Source organism: Pseudophryne corroboree, chromosome 12 (assembly GCF_028390025.1).
Source record: "Pseudophryne corroboree isolate aPseCor3 chromosome 12, aPseCor3.hap2, whole genome shotgun sequence".
NCBI classification, from domain to species: domain Eukaryota; kingdom Metazoa; phylum Chordata; class Amphibia; order Anura; family Myobatrachidae; genus Pseudophryne; species Pseudophryne corroboree.
Genome location: NC_086455.1, coordinates 16,156,598 through 16,179,071, shown reverse-complemented (window position 1 = coordinate 16,179,071; position 22,474 = coordinate 16,156,598). Strand labels below are relative to the sequence as shown.

The 22,474-nt window shown below is 43.7% G+C and overlaps 1 long non-coding RNA gene across 1 annotated transcript in view; it reads right to left on the bottom strand.

Annotated features, from left to right (window-relative positions):
* Positions 1 to 19,398, bottom strand: part of LOC134981145 (uncharacterized) — a 42,187-nt gene extending 22,789 nt beyond the window's left edge. The window contains exon 1 of the long non-coding RNA XR_010190518.1: positions 18,525 to 19,398. This is a non-coding gene — a long non-coding RNA (uncharacterized LOC134981145). The remainder of the gene's footprint in view (positions 1 to 18,524) is intronic.
* Positions 19,399 to 22,474: the final 3,076 nt, after the last annotated feature.

Genomic DNA, 22,474 nt, shown 5'->3' with positions numbered 1-22,474 from the left:
TAGCTGCAGCCTAACCCTAACCACAGCCTATCCTAACACTAACCTAATCATAGCTGCAGGCTAACCCTAACCTAGTGTAACCCTAACCCCAGCCTACCCTAACACTAACCTAACCCTAGCTGCAGCCTAACCCTAACCACAGCCTACCCTAACACTAACCTAATCATAGCTGCAGCCTAACCCTAACCTAGTGTAACCCTAACACCAGCCTACCCCAACATTAATCTAACCCTAGCTGCAGCCTAACTCTATCCCCAGGCTACCCTAACCGCAGCCTAACACCCTAGTTTACCCTAACCCTAATCTAACCGTAGCTGCAGCCTAACCCCAGCCTACCCCAATACTAATCTAACCCTAGCTGCAGCCTAACCCCAGCCTACCTAACACTAATCTAACCCTAGCTGCAGTCTAACCCCAGCCAACCCTAACGCTAATCTAACCCTAGCTGCAGCCTAACCCTAACCCCAGCCTATCCTTACACTAACCTAACCCTAGCTGCAGCATAACCCTAACCACAGCCTATCCTAACACTAACCTAATCATAGCTGCAGGCTAACCCTAACCTAGTGTAACCCTAACCCCAGCCTACCCTAACACTAACCGAACCCTAGCTGCAGCCTAACCCTAACCACAGCCTATCCTAACACTAACCTAATCATAGCTGCAGGCTAACCCTAACCTAGTGTAACCCTAACCCCAGCCTACCCTAACACTAACCTAACCCTAGCTGCAGCCTAACCCTAACCACAGCCTACCCTAACACTAACCTAATCATAGCTGCAGCCTAACCCTAACCTAGTGTAACCCTAACACCAGCCTACCCCAACATTAATCTAACCCTAGCTGCAGCCTAACTCTATCCCCAGGCTACCCTAACCGCAGCCTAACACCCTAGTTTACCCTAACCCTAATCTAACCGTAGCTGCAACCTAACCCCAGCCTACCCCAATACTAATCTAACCCTAGCTGCAGTCTAACCCCAGCCTACCCTAACACTAATGTAACCTTAGCTGCAGCCTAACCCTAACCCAGGCCTACCCTAACGCTAATCTAAGTCTAGCTACAGCTTAACCCTAACCCCAGTCTACCCTAATACTAATCTAATCCTAACCCTAACTGCAGCCTAACCCTAACCCTAGTTTACTCTAACACTAATCTAACCATAGCTGCTGCCTAACCCTAACTCCAGCATACCCTAACACTAATCTTACCCTAGCTGCAGCCTAACCCTAACTCCAGCATACCCTAACACTAATCTTACCCTAGCTGCAGCCTAACCACAGCCTACCCTAAAACTAATCTAACCCTAACTGCAGCCTAACCCTAACCCGCTTAAGAATTCAATGTATTCCGGAGATTGGAGCTGGTGGCTAACTCCATTGACAATGCTAAATTCCTTTGTCGTATAAACAACCCTTATGAAGCTAAGAACACTGTACGCTGCTTACTTAAGAAATACCGTAATGATACGCTATTTGCGTAACGATCGCTCAGCCGTAGGCGAGACGCTCAAGCGTCACGTTCGCTCACGGCCCAGTGATCACAGGACACGTTATTGGTTATGTCTAGGGGAATGATTCGCTGTAGCGTAGCATACGCTCGAGACCACGAGGAGGTCACCAGCGATGCAGACGCTCACAACACTATACCTTTATGTTAAACCTTATACCGATGAAACACACAGAATACCTTAATGTGAGTACAGGGTGTAAATGCAACCTTGTGTAACCTGACTATCTACAAAGCTGTTTGAGCGTCACCGACGCTCAAGTGAACACTTAACACTATAGTAAATACACAGATACTGGTTTAGGTTTCCAAGGCCTATTAACTGTATTATGTCTAATATACTTGTAAAAGGGGATAACAGTACATATGATACACTACAATATAACAGAGACTTCCTAACCACAGAACTAAACAATAAATACAAAAAGACAATACTACACTGACCTAAATGCAATACGATACAATACTATAATACTATAAGGTATTTAAGAGAAAAAGAGGAGAGAGAGAGATAGAGAGAGAGAGAGAGAGAGATTGGCTCGCAGAAAGACAATGATTATGGAGAGAACTTACGCACAAAGGGTATGATCGCCAGCGCCTCGATATCCAGCTCCCGATTATCAGCAGATAACCGTTGATGAGAGAGTGAGAGCTGGATGTGGTCGGCCTGCCTATTTATGCTCCACGCACAATGCAATCTCCTGGTCCTACAATCCCATTGTCCATTGGCCGAAGGAATTCGGCCCTGCATCATAACAAAAGGTCATAGGGTGATTCATACAGGTGGGCTGTGACGATTTCCAACAGCTCAGGTGGGTGGGAAACTGGGTTTCCCGCCGCATACCTGAGTATGTGCAAATCATAGAAATGGACATAAACTTCTTATGTCCATAACTATTCGCACGAGCGATTAATACGCTCCAAACCAACACCGGAATATTGCTAATTAAATACTCTTCCGATGGGTACCAAACACTGCAGTATGATTCCTGTTAAACCCTTCGTACGATGCAAAGAGGGATTCCTCAGCTCTGGGACATTATACTTTAACCAAACTTACAGAAACTATCAAAGGGATCATGATCTATAAACTACATTAATTGTGAACATTTGTAACTAATGAGTCGCACGCTACGATCACATAAACTCTACCGTAAATGCGCATACTGCGCGTGCGAGTGCACGCTATTGCGGGTATGCGCTTCCACGGGAGAGCGTACGCATGCGCAGCACGGACCAGTGTGCGGTGCAAATATGGCAACGTGCATTGAGACATTTTTCTGACTTTGACAGTCCACCCTTTGGCAGTCAATAATAACTGCCACAAAATATTTAAGGAGAAAAATGTAAGTCAGGGGTTAATTGATTTCCATGGTGGGGAAAGGAAGAAGAATGGAGTAGGTGTGAAGAGGGTATGACCTAGTGAGAAAGTAGAAGCATGTGTGTATGAGTCCATGTTTGGAGGGTCATGTATCATCGTGCCGTACGTGCGGTAAATCAAGCTTCGAGGTATTGCGAAGTATACATTTGAATTCCTTCTTATCCTGTGGTACAGGTCTGTGGATGGGCTGTCAAACTCTACCGAGCTCATTTCGGCTGTGGTTGTAACACAATGGGGATGCACATTTTAGTTGATGATACATGAATTGGGGGGGGGTATGTGGTTGCTGCTATCTGTGCCTGTATTCCCTATCGTCTATGTGTGTCATTACCTGAGGGTTGTAGAGATGAAGATAGAGAACACTTATGAAAAATGCAATGGTATTCTATGTCAGGGAAATGTACGTTCGTCGATTGGGGTCTTGCTTGGTGTCGGTTGATTGGAGTCTTCTTCTTTGTGCTTTTTGCTCATAAATCGTGAGTAAAGCATACAACGTCCATGGATTTACAAAAAATGTTGGGCTAGCGTGATTTTAAAGTTCCTAGGGAAACTGGGGTACCCATGGCATTGTCCATCAAAATCTTGTTTATCAGGTCGTCTGCTCTTCTTCTTTCCATCTTTCCGTTGTCGGCCCCTTGGCTCATCAAATCCTTCGTCTACGTGGGTCTTTGTACCTCGGAGGAAAACATAGAAATGGGTGAAAGACGGACCGTATACTCATTACATCATTACGTCATGGTTTCTAGCATTGGGTCATAAATCAAATCCAGGTTAATTACAGTTTCCTCACTCCTTAAGCTCATCACTTTCGTACTTTGCTTGCACCTCATCAAAGCCTGCCCGCATCTAAATATCAATCCAAACGATATAACGACACCCAAAATACATAGGAGAAACTTTCCAACATCCATTATGACTCCTTGAGCCCAGTCTCCTAAACCGGAGAACCAATTTCGCGGGTTCAACCATGACACCCAACCAGTCAGCTCATTACCTACAGCAGCAAGGGTGAGATTGTGTTTTCGACGAAATTCCCACTTTAATTGCAGAATATCGTCCATCTTTTGGTCTATGACCTCTACCGGATCCTCGGTGCTATTTGTGATATACGTGCAACACTTTATGCCGTACTGTGTTGCCAATGTAACACAATATCCGCCTGTTACTGCTGTAAGATAATTAAGAACCATCCTATGCTGAACTAGTTCTGTTTTATAAGCTTGAAGTTCTCTTCCAGTGTATCTAAACGTGTCATCATACATTTCAGTGATATTATCTAACAAATTGGCGAGTGCGGAAATGTATCTATAATTCATCACACCTCGAGCGGTGCGAGTGAAATCTAACGCTACCAGAACCTGAATCCCGGTGGATTCATGGATAAGATCAGAGGCCGGATGCTCTAACCTTTCTGACAGTTGTCTTTTAACAAGGTGCTCGTAGTGAGTGTGAGTATAAGGAGTTTGGGCACCACGGTGTATGTCCTTCATTTTGTCATGTGTAACAGTCATCACTTCAGGCAATACTTTTCCAATATAACACAATCCTTCAGAGTTTGGGGCAAGCCACTTGTACGCCTTTCTCCCGCATATGAAATATGCATCATCGGGGAGAACATAAGGGACGGAGAAGGACATGACCATGTTACAAACCTTCCAGGTGAAATCTCCTGACCCTAATTCTTCCATCTGTCTAATGCACGTATCAGTTTGTACGATATGTGCACAGTATCCTGGTGATACCTCTCCAACTTTAGTAATCCTATTTCCTAAGGTATATCGATACCGGAATGATTTTCCTCTACTGGCTATGTGGCGTACGAGTTCTGTATCTGTAGGCATTCTATCTGCTCTGTGTGAAAAGGTCATGGTAAGGTTGCTCCATGACACTTCCCAATTTCCCGGTTTTCTGGGATTGGAGATGTTAAAACATATGAGGGACCTATCCACATGGTATTGGTGGAGCTTCAAACTAGGAGGGCTGGAGATGTTAAACCTCCGGTCCACCGGTCTCCCACCACTTAGCTCAAGTACCTCCCCTAACGTTAAAGGAAATGGTACTAGCCCTGATTTACTGTGACCCTGAGGTACTTGAGAGCATACCCAACAATCTGTTTGGTTTAACACGTTACCCACTAAGGAGTGATAGTCACTCAATGGATGCCGGTCTATATGGATATTAAAACTAGATTGGCATTTCTTTATGCATCCATCTTCAACCAGATTATCACATAGCCTACAGATACAATTTTCCTCAGCTAACAATCCATCACAATTTCTTCTATCGGATCGTTTTCTGATACTCGCCTTTGCTTGTTGGCTTGGTTGATCTTGGAAAACTACGCCTCCATCATCATAATCGGAACCCATTCCAGAACCTCTCTCGACCTCTATGGTACTCTCGCCGGAACAGACTGCTCTGGTCAACATCATGGTTAACATCAAAATCCGGACCACAGTCTCTTGGGGCAAGTCCATCTTTGAGGAGGAAATAGAGAAGAATGAGAAGGGGGAAAAAGAAATTTTAAAGGAGAGGGGATGGGAAGTGGAGAAAACAATAAAAGGGAGAGGGGAGTCGACAGCTGCTTTCGGTCTTCAAGGCTCAGGTGCCGCCTCAGTCCTCCTGGAACAGACACTCTAGTGATACAACCTCTACCGTCTGTTCCTTATCACGGGACTTCTTTGGATCAGCAACCTTCTTGCAGTGGGATGAATGGACCCAAGTCTCTCTCTCAGCAACCTTCAATGCTGTGGTGCTAGTCAATAAGACTTGGTATGGTCCTTCCCATCTATCAATAAGACAACCTGAGCGTAGAAAATTTCGTATCATTACATAATCCCCAGGTTCAATGTCATGACAATTACTATCTGGTAAATCAGGAATCACCAACTTCAGATTATCATTTTGATTCCTCAACTGTTTACTCATGTTAATCAAGTACTTTACAGTTACTTCATTGTTACATTTCAAATCATCCTGAGGGTTAATCATGACATGCGGTTGTCGACCAAACAGAATTTCAAAAGGAGACAGATTAAGAGGGGACCTGGGAGTGGTTCTGATGCTATACAAAACAATGGGTAAAGCTTCTGGCCACGTCAATCCTGTCTCTGCCATTACTTTACTCAATTTATTTTTAATAGTGCTGTTCACTCTTTCGACCTTCGCACTCGCCTGTGGACGGTACGGAGTGTGCAGCTTGCTATCAATTCCCATCAACTTACACATTCCTTGAAAGACATCACCTGTAAAATGGGTACCCCTATCACTTTCAATGATTCTAGGGATACCATATCTACATACAAATTCCTGCACAATTTTCTTAGCTGTAAACATAGCGGTATTTGTAGCTGCTGGAAAAGCCTCGACCCAATTCGAGAAAACATCTATACAAACAAGTACATATTTCAAATTTCTACATGGGGGTAGTTGAATGAAGTCAATTTGTATTACTTGGAAAGGGCCGCCGGCAGGTGGGATATGGGATGGTTCTGTTGGTATTGCTTTTCCAATATTCTTTCTCAGACAGGTAAGGCATGACATTGCTCTTTTACTAGCATGAGAGGAGAATCCTGGGGCGCACCAGTATGCTCTTACCAATTTGCACATCCCCTCCTTGCCTAGATGAGTCAGCCCGTGAGCTGCTTCAGCCAGACACGGAAGGTATGCCCTGGGGGCCACTGGTTTACCATGTCCATCCGTCCAGAGCCCTGAGGACTCCTGGCCATATCCCTTTGCCTTCCAGACTGCTCTCTCCTGAGTGGAACACAAATTCTGCATTTCACACAACTTTTGTGTGTTGATGGTATTAAATACCATCAGTTGTGTGGTGTCTGTCCGTATGGGGGTAGCAGCTGCAAGCTTTGCAGCTTCGTCTGCTCGGCTGTTACCAAGGGATACTGGGTCTTGACTATATGTATGTGCTTTACATTTGATAACAGCCACTCTGTCGGGTTCCTGTATCGCTGTTAGAAGCCTTTTTATGTGAGCTGCATGCGCTATCGGTGTACCAGCTGCCGTCATGAAATTTCTGAGACGCCATAGCGCTCCGAAATCATGGACTACCCCGAACGCGTATCTAGAATCGGTGTAGATATTGGCAGACTTACCCTTAGCCAATTCACATGCTCTGGTTAGGGCGACCAGTTCAGCAACCTGGGCTGAGTGAGGTGGGCCTAGCGGTTCCGCTTCTATGGTGTCTTGGTCATCTACGACTGCGTATCCAGTACACAAGTCTCCCGAGTCTGACTGTCTGTGACAACTACCGTCCGTGTAGAACGTGAGTTCTGCATCTTCTAGTGGATTGTCACTGATGTCAGGCCTTGCGGTAAAATTTTGGGTCAAATATTCCATACAATCATGTGTATCTTCCTTTGCATTAAATCCTCCTTCCCCATCACTCTCACCTCCCACCCTTTGTGCCTGTCCAGGCACACCTGGGAGAAATGTTGCAGGGTTTAATGCGCTGCATCTCCTTATGGTGATGTTTACTGGGGCCATTAATGCCAATTCCCATCTCGTAAACCTTGCTGATGAGACATGTCTGGTTTGGGCAGAATTCAATAAGGCCGATACCGCATGTGGTGTATGGATTGTGAGGTTGTGGCCTAGCACGACATCTTCGCTTTTCGTCACTAGCAATGCTATCGCCGCAACGCTACGCAAGCATGTGGGGAGGGATCGCGCTACCGTGTCTAGCTGAGCGCTGTAGTATGCAATTGGCCTGCTGGCATCACCGTGTTTTTGTGTTAGTACACCTGCTGCGCACCCAGCACTTTCTGTTCCGTATAGTTCAAAGGGTTTCCCATAGTCTGGCATACCTAGTGCTGGTGCCTGCGTTAGGCACTGTTTGAGTCTCTCAAATGCTGTTTCAGATTCGTCTGTATGCGAAATCCGATCAGGTTTGTTTGAAGAGACCATTTCCTGCAAAGGTAGCGCCAATATGGAAAACCCTGGGATCCAATTACGGCAATACCCACACATTCCTAAAAACGTCCTGATCTGTTGCTGGGTTTGTGGCAGTGTCATGTCTCTAATGGCTTGGATTCTATCAGCGGTCAGGTGTCTCAGTCCTTGTGTTAGACAGTGTCCCAAGTATTTTACCTTAGCTTGGCATAATTGCAATTTGTCTTTGGAGACCTTGTGACCTGTGTCTGAAAGATGAAACAGGAGCTGTTTCGTATCCTTCAGGGATGCCTCCAATGAATCAGAACACAGCAGTAGATCATCCACGTACTGTATCAACACTGATCCACTTTCCGGTTGGAAAGACTGTAAACAATCATGCAAAGCCTGAGAAAATATACTTGGACTATCTATGAAACCTTGGGGTAACCGAGTCCACGTGTATTGGACTCCTCTGTATGTGAATGCAAACAAATATTGGCTGTCAGGGTGCAGAGGTACCGAAAAGAAAGCGGAGCAGAGGTCAATAACAGTGAAAAATTTGGCAGTGGGAGGAATTTGCATTAGGATGACAGCTGGATTAGGCACTACGGGGAACTGACTCTCAACTATTTTGTTAATCCCCCTTAGATCCTGCACTAGCCTGTAACCCCTCCCCCCGCTCTTTTTAACAGGGAAGATGGGACTATTTGCTGTGCTGGACGTTCTTACTAGAATGCCCTGTTGTAGCAAGCGCTCTATTACCGGGAAAACTCCTAACTCCACCTCTGGCTTCAGAGGATACTGTGGGATTTTTGGAGCTATCCTACCATCTTTTACTTGTACTACTACTGGAGCTACATTTGCCATTAATCCAGTGTCCTGTCCATCTTTTGTCCAAAGCGACTCTGGTATCTGAGATGTCATCTCTTCTATTTGGGATGGATTCCTATTTGTCATAATGGAATGTGACATTAATTTTGATGGGGAGTCTAACATGTCTCGTACTTCCTGAGCGTGATTCTCAGGGATGTCCAAGAATACACCTTCAGGAGTACAATAAATGACGCAACCCATTTTACATAGTAAGTCTCTTCCCAGGAGATTGGTCGGTGCCGATGCAGCCAGCAAAAAGGAATGCTTGGTATGCAAAGGCCCTATTGTAATCTCGGCTGGTTTGCTAACAGGGTAGTGCTGGACTACTCCTGTTACTCCCATGGCTGGAATTGTCCTACCAGTGGTTCTCATGCCCACTGTCGAATTTATCACTGACTTGGCCGCCCCTGTGTCTACAAGAAAGTTTAAAGTTTTACCGGCTACATTGATTGCAATCTCTGGTTCGCTTCCAAGACTGGCAATCAATTTAACTGGTTGCAGATTACAGGTATGGCCACACCCCTATTGGGTATGTTGACCTCCCTGAATCCCGCTGGCAGCAACTACTTGTGAGGGAGTTAGCTGGGAACTACCAGAGGCATGCCAATCTCTGTTTGGGGGATATCTTTTTGTTTCCCCTGTATGTGGCTCAAAACTCCGCCTCTGTGGACCCTGCTCCCAATGTCGTGTGTGGTGTTGTTGTCTAGGGGGTTGAAAAGATCTTTGTACATTTCTTACTCTACAGTCTCGTGCAAAATGTCCTGGTTTGTTACAAGAAAAACATGTTATTACACTTGCCTTACCCACAGGATTCGGTGGTACATACGCAGGCTGCCTTGTGGTCAGCGCCTGTATACTTACGGACATCAACTTATCACTTTGCGACTCCCTGTGCCTAGTGATATTTCTGTCGTGATCAATAGCAGCCTCTCTCAAGGTGGACACTGACAGACCTCGCCAACATGGCTGCGTGGTCTGTACCCTAGCTTTTAATGTTTCTTTCAAACCATCCATCAGTACAGATACTGCTACTTCTCGATGGTTTGGGTTGGTCTTTATGTCTTCTATACCAGTGTACTTTGCCATTTCTAATAGTGCCCGGTGAAAATATTCTATTGCCGTTTCGGACTCCTTTTGCTTAATGGAAAATATTTTATTCCATTTAACAACGGCAGGGAAATACTCCTTTAGCTGTAAATTTATCCTTTTTACATTATCCTTGTTGTACACGTCTGTAAGCGGTACATCTTTATCCAATGCACAATCAGCTAAAAACTGAGTTGCATCGACATTGGAAGGTAAACAAGCTCTTAGCAGTATCTGCCAATCCTTGTTGTTGGGTTCTACCGTGTTACCTAAATCCCTGATATATTTTTGGCTAGCAACTAAATCCTTCCTGGGGTCAGGAAATTCGGACACTATTGTTCTTAATTCCATTCTGGAAAAGGGAGTGTACATGGCAATGTTCCTTATGGGAGTGGCTCCAGACACATCTGTTTTTCCATTGGGAACTGCTATTACCCTTACAGGAGCAATTCTAACAGCCTCTTCCTGTGTAGATTCTACAGCTTGTTGTGGTACAATTGTTTCAGTGTAGTGCATGGTGCCGTACTTACCCGTTGACACGACCTCACCTATCCCTCCGCTAGGGGCTTTCACTAATCTCGTGGGTGTCGCTGTGCCTACTGTGGTCTCTGCTATGGTGGCTGCAAGAGAGAGAGCTGAAATTGTTGCTGAATCGTCTTCTTGATCACACTCCTGAGGAAGGTTCAAAACAGGGTACATCTTGCACGGGTTAATACTTGCATGAGTTATTTGGTTAACATCATTAACATTTACAGTGTTACTAAGAGTTTGTGTTTTACAACCCAGTGCGTTTCTCTCCGCAATCAACTTCTCTCCTGCAATGTATGGTGGGGGAGGAGCTGTGGCAATCAACTTCCTGACTGCCCCAGATCCCGCCGCCAGAGCCAAACCTCTCTGTATCTCACCTTCCTGGTGCCATAACTGTAAATAATCATGATGCTGAATTCGTCTCTTTGCTGATTTTACGAGACATATCCTCCTCCTTAAATTTTGTAACACCTCTGGACTGAAGCTACCTATTCTTGGGAACTTGTCCCTGTCTTGTACAGTCATTCTTTGCCATTCATCACATAAAACCTCTGTGTGACTACCGTATTTTTCACACATAATGTATCTTGCCGACCCAACTGGTCGGTCCTCCGAATCAACCTGAACCTGGGTTGATCGCCCCCTACCTGAGCAACTGGCCCCCATAGTCTGTAGGTGTTGCTTAGTCCTCCTTGGATTTTCTGTATCAAGGTTTTCAGCAAGCCTTTACAGACAACCAAATTACTCCACAGTAGGCCGGCGGTGGCGGTTTACCGAGTACCCCACTCACTCGCCCACCTCGACCAATACGACCTGTAAACACCGTTATGATGCCAGCGTACTCGATACAGGGCCCCTATGGAACCTTCAGTTTACTGGAACATATGAGGGTTACCCGCAGGACACTTACTCTTTCCAGTAAAGTTGGGGTTGTTAGATAGTTCCTGAGTGACCAGCGAACTTCCCTTCCAAAAATAAAAAATTACACAAATCACGTCAGAATGTACAAATAGCGTTTGTGACCACTTTACTCTAATGGTATTTAGGTCAGATTACTAACTACTGCACACAATTACGTGTGGTCCAATCGTTCAGTACACGAGCACTACTTGTCATGTACTGAAAGACCAATGGAATCGATGTTTCCGGCCGCGATTCCTTCAGCAAGAGCTTATGGCCTATATGGGTTCTGCACCAACACCCCAGGCGTTGTGCCACTGGACTTTTATAGCGGACCTTTTACCTTACGACCTCCTGGTCTTGTTCCTTATGACCTCCTGGTCTTGTTACCTTATGACCTCCTGGTCTTGTTCCTTATGACCTCCTGGTCTTGTTACCTTATGGTCCGCTATACTCTAATGCTCAAATATTATTTAACCAGGGATGCCTCCCTGGCCACCGTATATGTCACTTACACGTATGTTCCTTAACGAGTACCCGACTTTCCTTTTGGTTCCACCTTAAAGTTATATAAACTTTTGTATACAAAACACACTCACTCAACACATGTACACTTTTGTTTCTATATCTATTTCTGCGCAGAAATTGTCTTCAGGCCAAGAGTGTTACCAATTAGGAGCAGGATCTGTTAAACTAAATTTCAGATTTTCTAAAAACAGATTTGCGTTATTTACCGCTTCGCGTTATCTACCGCTGTGCGTTACTTATCGCTTTTGCGCTAATTATCGCTTTGCGCTTAATTATCGCTTTTCGTGACTTGGGCTACGTGGGCGTAACCAGACGCTACGTTGCGTAATGAACGCTGCGTGCGTCTGCCTTTTGGATTGCGTACGCTAGTCTTTGTTAGCGACACGTGTACGCAATGCAAAGGATCCACCGTAACACAATATATTTATTTATCAATGTAGATGATCCCTGATCATCTACCGCAATCCACACTGACTGCCTTGTATCTCAGACAAACCGTGTGTTTGTTCTATACTTTAACTATTACCTCTACTTTTAAATAACAGCAAATCTCTTTTTAGCACTTTCTATCAACTATAAAAAAATTGGCAAACAGGAATAGTGATATACGAAAATGAAATACACAAGTGAAAAGAAATGCAGGTATGTATGCGTACGCAAGACAAAAGAAAAATAAACAGTTTTAAAAAGACACAAGCGTTTTGTTCTTACTTCCGGTTACCGGGTTCCTTCAGCACTCTTTGTCTAAGCGAAGCAGACGCTTATCCCGTCAGCAACTGCGAGATAACCTCCCACCCTTTTGCTGGGGGATAATGTCTGCTGATCTACCTAGTGCAGATGTGAAAAGGACCGGACGAGCCCGCAATTGACAATGCTAAATTCCTTTGTCGTATAAACAACCCTTATGAAGCTAAGAACACTGTACGCTGCTTACTTAAGAAATACCGTAATGATACGCTATTTGCGTAACGATCGCTCAGCCGTAGGCGAGACGCTCAAGCGTCACGTTCGCTCACGGCCCAGTGATCACAGGACACGTTATTGGTTATGTCTAGGGGAATGATTCGCTGTAGCGTAGCATACGCTCGAGACCACGAGGAGGTCACCAGCGATGCAGACGCTCACAACACTATACCTTTATGTTAAACCTTATACCGATGAAACACACAGAATACCTTAATGTGAGTACAGGGTGTAAATGCAACCTTGTGTAACCTGACTATCTACAAAGCTGTTTGAGCGTCACCGACGCTCAAGTGAACACTTAACACTATAGTAAATACACAGATACTGGTTTAGGTTTCCAAGGCCTATTAACTGTATTATGTCTAATATACTTGTAAAAGGGGATAACAGTACATATGATACACTACAATATAACAGAGACTTCCTAACCACAGAACTAAACAATAAATACAAAAAGACAATACTACACTGACCTAAATGCAATACGATACAATACTATAATACTATAAGGTATTTAAGAGAAAAAGAGGAGAGAGAGAGATAGAGAGAGAGAGAGAGAGAGAGAGATTGGCTCGCAGAAAGACAATGATTATGGAGAGAACTTACGCACAAAGGGTATGATCGCCAGCGCCTCGATATCCAGCTCCCGATTATCAGCAGATAACCGTTGATGAGAGAGTGAGAGCTGGATGTGGTCGGCCTGCCTATTTATGCTCCACACACAATGCAATCTCCTGGTCCTACAATCCCATTGTCCATTGGCCGAAGGAATTCGGCCCTGCATCATAACAAAAGGTCATAGGGTGATTCATACAGGTGGGCTGTGACGATTTCCAACAGCTCAGGTGGGTGGGAAACTGGGTTTCCCGCCGCATACCTGAGTATGTGCAAATCATAGAAATGGACATAAACTTCTTATGTCCATAACTATTCGCACGAGCGATTAATACGCTCCAAACCAACACCGGAATATTGCTAATTAAATACTCTTCCGATGGGTACCAAACACTGCAGTATGATTCCTGTTAAACCCTTCGTACGATGCAAAGAGGGATTCCTCAGCTCTGGGACATTATACTTTAACCAAACTTACAGAAACTATCAAAGGGATCATGATCTATAAACTACATTAATTGTGAACATTTGTAACTAATGAGTCGCACGCTACGATCACATAAACTCTACCGTAAATGCGCATACTGCGCGTGCGAGTGCACGCTATTGCGGGTATGCGCTTCCACGGGAGAGCGTACGCATGCGCAGCACGGACCAGTGTGCGGTGCAAATATGGCAACGTGCATTGAGACATTTTTCTGACTTTGACACCATCTTTGGGTGGCCTTTCCCAATAGTAGACTATGGCCTTCTTTTTGCAACTCCCCCCAAGAGGGATCCAATCAGATCCATCCCAGCACCCCCCACGTCCAAAACCTGGAAATCCACACACACCGCTAAGGATGGCTCTTATTGGGAGAACTGCCCTTTGCGATACTAATCACATTTGTTATTACATATGCAATTAGCATGTACTCGGTAAGGGTCAGGTTTTAATGCAGCGCGGATGCGACGCTTAGTATATACCGACCCAGTGTATGGCTACACGATATCTGTGAGATTTTCCCGCTCCTCCGCTATGAAGGTACAGGGGAAATGTCAGCCAGTCAGCTGCTGCAGCGCATACACTGCCCGATGCGGCCAACTTGAAAAATATCCCGTTGAACGGACATGGCGGACAATTTGGCATATCCAACCGACCAATACATTTGGCGGTCGCACGCATACACGGATATTAGGCAGTTCGCCTAGATATATGGTGATTTATCTGTGATGTGCTATAACCACCTGGTTGTTCAGAAATAATATAAATCTTTCCTCAGATAATATGGAAAGTGAAATTGCATAGATTAATTATTTACCACAGTCGTAAAGCTGCTGAGAACGGATCGTGAGGCAAACTGGTATTTTCCCACACACACGTCTTTTGTCGTCCATGGTATAGGTGATGTCACAAGACCCTTAACGTAAATGAAAGCCTAATTTGCATAAATCATAATGGACTCCAGAGCGATATATTTTAAATAGGCCAGCCATGGCACATGGCAGCACCCCAGACTGTTGACCCAGAACAGAAGGGGTTAAGAGAAATTGTTGGATTGATCCCAAGATTCTAACCGTGAGACACTTTTAATTATGAATATAGGACGCAAATGAAAGGGCGAGGGGACATATTAAAATTACTATGGTAACCTCACAGCTCGGATTGGGATTCCCCCTGTGAAGAGAGCAACCAGAGCAATTTTTTGTTTTTCCACCCTTCGGGACTTTGTTGTTCTGTAGATATATCACCCACAATAATATATTCCATTATCTGGGCTGTGCGCTGGAATTCCCATGTATTTATCTGGCTGTTTTATGTAAACCTTATGCACTATGTGTTCTGGCCCTAATCAGCACTTTCCAGAAAAAGCGTCTTTGGGTTTGAAGAAAGGAAGGGGGGGGGGGGGGGGGGACACCCACAATGGGACGTCCTTGGATTACAGTTTCACACTCGGCGGAATCTCTTTATCCCCAGAGAATCCTGCCATGAAAGGGTTAATGAATTGAATAAGCCGTTCCATTTGGGATTTTTAATTATTATTTTATTTTTTTATTTTTTATGCAACGCCATGATAATTTCTTACGTTTGAAGAGTACAAATCGGGGGGTGGGGGGGAGGAGACTGATATCACAGGACGCATAAAATGAAGCACATGATAATACTGTATAGGTAACGGTTATACTTATCAAATGATAAATACTGAAAAGTGAAAGTCTAACGGCTTTCCCACCCCTGCTGACATTATTTTAAGCTTTTTCCTTCTGGCAGAAATGGATTTCACGGTTGACCACACGGGCCGCAGATATATGGTGGCATAGCTAGAAATCAGTGGATCCCTATGCCGTGCTATTCACTCATTGGATTGGTCAAGCATGTTCCTCTCGGAACGCTGCATGAGAAATTGCTTGAGTTTAAGCCCTACGCCAACCCCAATTTAAACTCGGTTTTTACCTCATCATCATCATCATCATCTTACTCAACAGTTATTCAAAAGCTGGGTTCATAAAATATTAGGCCGAAGTGAAACAGGCCCAGATTTATCAAGCCTTGGAGACTGATAAATTTCACGGTGATAAAGTACCAGCCAATCAGCTCCTGTTATTTTTCAAACTCAGCCTGTAACATGGCAGTTAGGAGCTGATTGGTTGGTAAATTATCACTGTGCAATTTATCATTCTCCAAGGCTTGATAAATCTGGGCCGCACAGAGAATTTTGCACATTATTTTCAGTACTAGGGCCCTCATTCCGAGTTGATCGGTCGCAAGGCGAATTTAGCAGAGTTACACACGCTAAGTCTACGCCTACTGGGAGTGTATCTTAGCATCCTAAAATTGCGACCGATGTATTCGCATTATTGCGATCACAAACTACTTAGCAGTTTTAGAGTAGCTCCACACTTACTCTGCCTGTGCGATCAGTTCAGTGCTTGTCGTTCCTGGATTGACGTCAGAAACACACCCAGCGTTCGCTCAGACACTCCCCCGTTTCTCCGGCCACTCCTGCGTTTTTTCCGGAAACGGTAGCGTTTTCATCCACACGCCCCTAAAACGCCGTGTTTCCGCCCAGTAACACCCATTTCCTGTCAATCACACTACGATCGCCGGAGCGAAGAAAAAGCCGTGAGTAAAAAAACTATCTTCATAGCAAAGTTACTTGGCGCAGTCGCAGTGCGACTATTGCGCATGCGCACTAAGCGAAATTTCACTGCGATGCGATGAAAAATAACGAGCAATCAACTCGGAATGAGGGCCTAGAGTCTGTTGGTAATGCTTTGCAGCACAGGAGTCTTTAGCAGGCACGGAAGCAGGGGATTGTGGGTCGTTTTTTTAAGCTTGCTATTATAGCCATTGCATATACTTTGCAAATAAAGAAATATAACAAACAAGAAATACATCAGATTACCACATGACTATGCGCCAATAGGCCCACGACAAATGAAAAAGGTCCAATTTGAATTGATGCCGGAATTGTTTATCCATTTCAGGAGTGGCAGAACACAATGGGGAATTGGAAACATTGTGTCATTGTGCAAATTCAACCTCAAATTACTGCCGACCGTTCGAACCAAATGTCAAAATACCTCAACTTACAAGCCATTTTACACACACAAAAAATTTTTTGGAGGAAGAGAAAATACTATTTTACCTCAGAGAGCGCCATTAAAAGGTTGTTTCTCTTTAGAACGACAGAAAGATTTTAACTAAAGCCGGCCGGGAGCTATATGAGTGGAAAAAAATAACTTTTGTTTCTCACGAGGAAGCCGTGGAAATTAGCATTGAAATCGTCCCGATGTATTTATTTCCTAAGTCCTCTGTGAATCAAGCCCTTAATGTTTACTTACCCATAATTACTGATTCTTTTATATAATTTTGGTTTATTGTCATGGAAACTCTGCCACAATTTCCTACTCATGTTAATTGTGTAGTGCAGTGGCTTAATCACCAGCTTTTCACTTCTGCGTCCTGTGTTCTGCAACCTAAGTGAATTTATTTCAGTGAGGGACAAGCCAACAGCTTTTTGACTGGGGGGTGGCAAGTGATTGTTAGGGGCTCAACGATCAAGAGACCACTAACCCTCAAACTTCCACTTTGTACATTGCCAGGCCTAAAAAAAAAAAATCCTCTCATTCGAGACAAGTGTGAAATTGCAGGTGACATAAGAAAAGAAACAACGTCAGCTGCTATAGTTTCCTCTCGGAGCTGTCAATCACCTATGTCGGGGTGGCATTACGCCCTTTAACAGTTTTTTAAAGGTTTTTCGTAAAAGTTTAAAAGGGGAACGAAATGATATTTCCACCTGCAGATTGCTTTATTTTACAGTACTGGCTTATGCATGCTTTCCTGTAGCTGCTGCTAAACATATTGCTGTTTCTTCCTAGGGTGCTTCGTAGCCATGCATTTATACAATCAGTAGAATTGTTTTTACATTGGTGCTGGGATACGACACAATCCGGCTTGGATACCGCAGAGTGCAGCTATGACTGGAATACCAAGGCAACAAAGTACACAACGCTGTCAGATGATATAACAGAATGGATGAAAGGCACAGAAAAAAAAATCCAAAAATAGTCGTGTCATCTTTTTAGTAAAAGTTTCAAGAGACAATTTAAAATCCAATGAATTCTAGTGCAGTATATTCTTTAGTTAGCTCCTCCTGGGAACAAGGTAATTAGGCCACCTGGGCGCATGTCTGAAAGCAGGTGGACCGTCCGTTTCCGTGTGTTATAGCAATATGTTTTTATTATATAGTCCTATAAACTCAAGATGAGGAGATTGTAGTGTATACTGAGGAAATTAGATCACGATACGTTTAAAATACAGAATATAGATGCCCCTGGTAAAATAACGGTGGTATGTTGCTTTCACTGTTCTCTTCTAATATATAAAATGTTTTATTAAATTTTATTTTACTTTTTCTGGTTCGCTGTTATGCTGAATTAATGTCATTTTTATTACACATTTATTTTGCATTTTTACCTCACAAAATAACTGTATATATTTATAAATACAGTAAGTTAGTATATTTTAGTGCATTGTTAAGTATCAAATTCTATTGATATAGTCCGTTTGGATATATTTTTAGCCCCGTACCGCTAATGGCACACAAAAAAACAAATGTGCACTTTTTGTGTGTGTATTTTTAACTGAATAGCTTAATAAAAATTTTGATTGCATTGTTGAAAAATAAAATAAAATAAATAATATGTGTATATATATATTGTTATTTCACAGATACAACTGTACAACTGCTGAAGTTCTAAGTTTTACCCTTTTTCCGGAATGTCGTGAAGTGATCTCCTCAATCTCCGCCAGTTTCCATAAAACGAAATCAGCAAATAATCAAATTAAACATCGATTCTGCATACATAGTCATATAACCTTCTGTAGCCGAGATCTCATGAAAAGGAGCACTGAGGAAAAAAAAAAAAAATTAACTACAGTACACAGACACATTTTTGCGTCTACAGTAAGTCGGCAATTACTACCAAAGAAGGCTACTCCAGAGTCCAAGTGTTGTTCTTGTAAACCCTAATTTCTCCACAGTAAACAAGTTAAAAAGTGTTGATAACGTGATCGAGTGCTTAAGAAAACAAGAAATTCCTTGATCATGACGTCGTCATGGTTAGTTGGAAGGTTTCATTATGGCCCGGCCACTAGACTTTCAATAATAAAACCGGCCTGTCAGACTCGACAAGTCTATGAAAAGATGAATTGTTTAAGGTCAGACACAAATAAAATCTGAATAAAAAGAAAAGCCAGGGAATGAGATGTTAGGGGCCGACAGAGGGTGTGCGATCGATTTAGGGGAAAGGGAAGCAGGGCAAGTTAAAATTCCGACGGAGAACCGTAGCTGCTGTCTAGACTGTTATTCACCAGTCGGCCCCTGATTGTCCTATGTCCGCTATTGTCTTAATTAGCCATCTCCACCACTAGGACGCAGACCTTTCCTTCGCCACAATGCCACAGAACACAGACATCCACCCAACATACGTTACAGGAACCCGAGGGAGTCTCAGGCCTTGTTCGGAGGCATGAGAAAATGAATGTTGCCTTAGGAGAAGAATAAGGATTAGCCCAATGTATAGAGTCACATAAAAGGCTACGAGAGCAAATAGTTGGATCCTGTCAAATTGCGTTGTAATTGCCCAGCAAAATGGAGTCTCGATGATGGCCGTTGACACTTCAGTGATTTTGGTTGGTCATTTGCTAAATTAATCAACTGCTACCACTATTTTATTCTATTTTTTTTTTCTTTTTTATAAATTTTTTCAAGAGAAAACAAATCAGCCTTGTACGGAGATAATTTATGTTGATCTGTTTTTTTTTGTATAGGTTGTGTTTGTGTATCACTTTATTGAGCCATGTTTATATGTGCGGCTTTATAAACAGGCTCCGTGTCTTAAACAGACGAGCAACAAAGACATACATGAGAGGCGATCTGTTTTATATTAAATTCCCAGAGGAAGAATTTCAGCACTGTGGGATGTGTAATAATATAATTTGTGAGGTAAAAATTACATGAAATTACAATTTTTCCTTATTATTTTTTTTTTTCTGTTTTAGGAATAAAACGTCGATCCCATTAAACTGTTTTAATGCAATTTTTTTTGTCCTTTTAATTTAGAAAACAAAGAAAACTCACTCTTCATGTAACTGTTCTGAAAATGTTTTCTCCCCCCCCCCCCCTTATTTTTTTATATGCATATGGCACTTCTGAGGATATGGGATAGGGACATTGGCCGTGGCTTAATTCTCACGCTCACACATCATACAGTAATCAAATGCGCAAGTATACCCTAATCTTCAAAATGAGCCAGTCGGTGTCAAAATATAGACCATCTATTTACTAACAATCACAGTGGTCGATGTACTAAAGCCTTGGATGGAGATAAAGTGGACAGAGATAAAGGGGGACATTTACTAAGCAGTGATAAGAGTGGAGAAGTGAGCCAGTGGTGAAGTTGCCCACGGCAACCAATCAGCACTGAAGTAACATCTATAATTTGCATACTATAAAATGATACAGAGCTGCTGATTGGTTGATGGGGAAATTTATCCACTGGCTCACTTCTCCGCTCTTATCACTGCTTAGTAAATGTACCCCAAAGTACCAACCAAGCAGCTCCTGTAATTTTTCAAACCACTGCCTGTGACATGGCAGCTAGATGCTGATTGTCTGGTAGTTTGGGCTGAATGTAATGACTTTGAGTTCAGCGGCCATGCGGGATGCCAGTCGTATTTGGACATTTTTTTATAAAGGGGCAATCATGTACCAAGGCTAAACCATGTCTTGTACATGATTGCCCCTTTAAAAAAAAACGCCCAACTTCGTCCAGCATCCCGCACGGCCGCCAATCTCGAACTTCATTGCATCCCGCCCTTTATCTCTGTCCAATCTACCTCCATCCAAGGCTTAGTAAATAGACCCCACAGTCACCAAGGAAGAGGTAGGATTGCACATAGCCACCAGGGAGACTTCCTTTTTCTGAATGTTACAAAATTAAGGAAAAAACATCCGATTTGGTTCTGTGAGCAATGCCACCATTTTCCTTCGCTCCGGTTGCTATAAATACTGCCCATTTGTGCTCATATGGACAATGCAATGACAATGACTATAATAGAGTGACCATATTATCCCTTTTACGGTTCCGGTATGAATGGTCGACCATGTTATGGTCGACAGTCATTAGGTCGACCACTATTGGTCGACATTGACATGGTCGACATGGACACATGGTCGACACATGAAAATGGTCGACACATGAAAGGTTGACATATGAAAAGGTCGACATGAGTTTTTTTACTTTTTTTGGTGTCGTTTTTTGCGTAAAGTGACTGGGAACCCCAATTAGTGCACCGCGTTCGCTCGCCATGCTTCGGGCATGGTGCCTTCGCTCCGCTACCTCTTCGCTCGGCACACTTTACCGTTCCAATCGTAGTCCATGTGGATCGTAAAGTATGGAAAAGTTCCCCAAAAGAAAAAAAAGTAAAAAAAAAAACTCATGTCGACCTTTTCATGTGTCGACCTTTCATGTGTCGACCATTTTCATGTGTCGACCATGTGTCCATGTCGACCATGTCAATGTCGACCAATAGTGGTCGACCCAATGACTGTCGACCATAACATGGTCGACCATGTGAACGGATACCCCCTTTTACCTGGGACGCTCATGGATTACACAGATTCTGTGGCGGATTAAAATCAGGTGACATGCATGCTTGCAGTCAGCCAGCCCCAGAACCTGTGTAATCCATGAGTGTCCAAGGTAAAAGGGATAATATGGTCACCCGAACTATAAGGTGGTGTTTTCTTGAATTGGTTTTCAAACCTATGTTTAAGGGGGACATGTACTAAGCAGTGATAAAAGTGGAGAAGTGAGCCAGTGGAGAAGTTGCCCATGGCCACCAATCAGCATTGATTTAACATTTCTAATTTGCATACTATACAATTGTACGGAGCAGCTGATTGGTTGCCAATGGGAAATTTCTCCACTGGCTCACTTCTCCACTTTTATCACTGCTTAGTACATGTCCCCCTAAGTTCAGTGGTAACTTATTCTGAAAGTGCAAAACATATGGGCCCACCTGGCGCAAAGGATAGAGGCACATGGAATTGTGCTTCAAAATGGCGTCATTTAAAAGTGGTACGAATGTTTTTATCTTCTGACAGAAGGGGAGCTTGCATTTTCAAAACAGCTTGACTGGACACAGGTGACAGGGAGATTTATCAAAGCTTGCAGAGTGATAAATTACCAATCAATCGGCTCCTAACTTTCATTTTACAAAAACACTCCCTGTAACATGGCAGTTAGGAGCCGAGTGCATTGGCGTTTCTATAATGAGTGCAATGTGTGCTGGGGACCAGGGCTGGTTCTGGCTGTGGTTGCGCCCCGGGCAAAAATATAGGGGTGTGGCTTCACATGGGGGCGTGGTCAGTAACACCCCCATTTGTGCCCCCTGTAGCGCCGATGGAAAAAAAAAAAAAAGTATACTTACCTGATCCAGACCGCTGCAGACAGCCGCCGGCGCCGCTCCTCTCCTCGATCAGCATAGACACTAGAGGTCAATTATGACCCCTAGCGTCTGTGCCACAATGCTGTGCGGTGCCCGATGACGTCATCGCGCACCGCACAGCAAAGGTCCCCTCCACGAAGGGAAACTAGACGCGTAGCGTCTGGTTCTCTTCAGAGCGGGGGACCAGGGAGGGGGCACAGCGG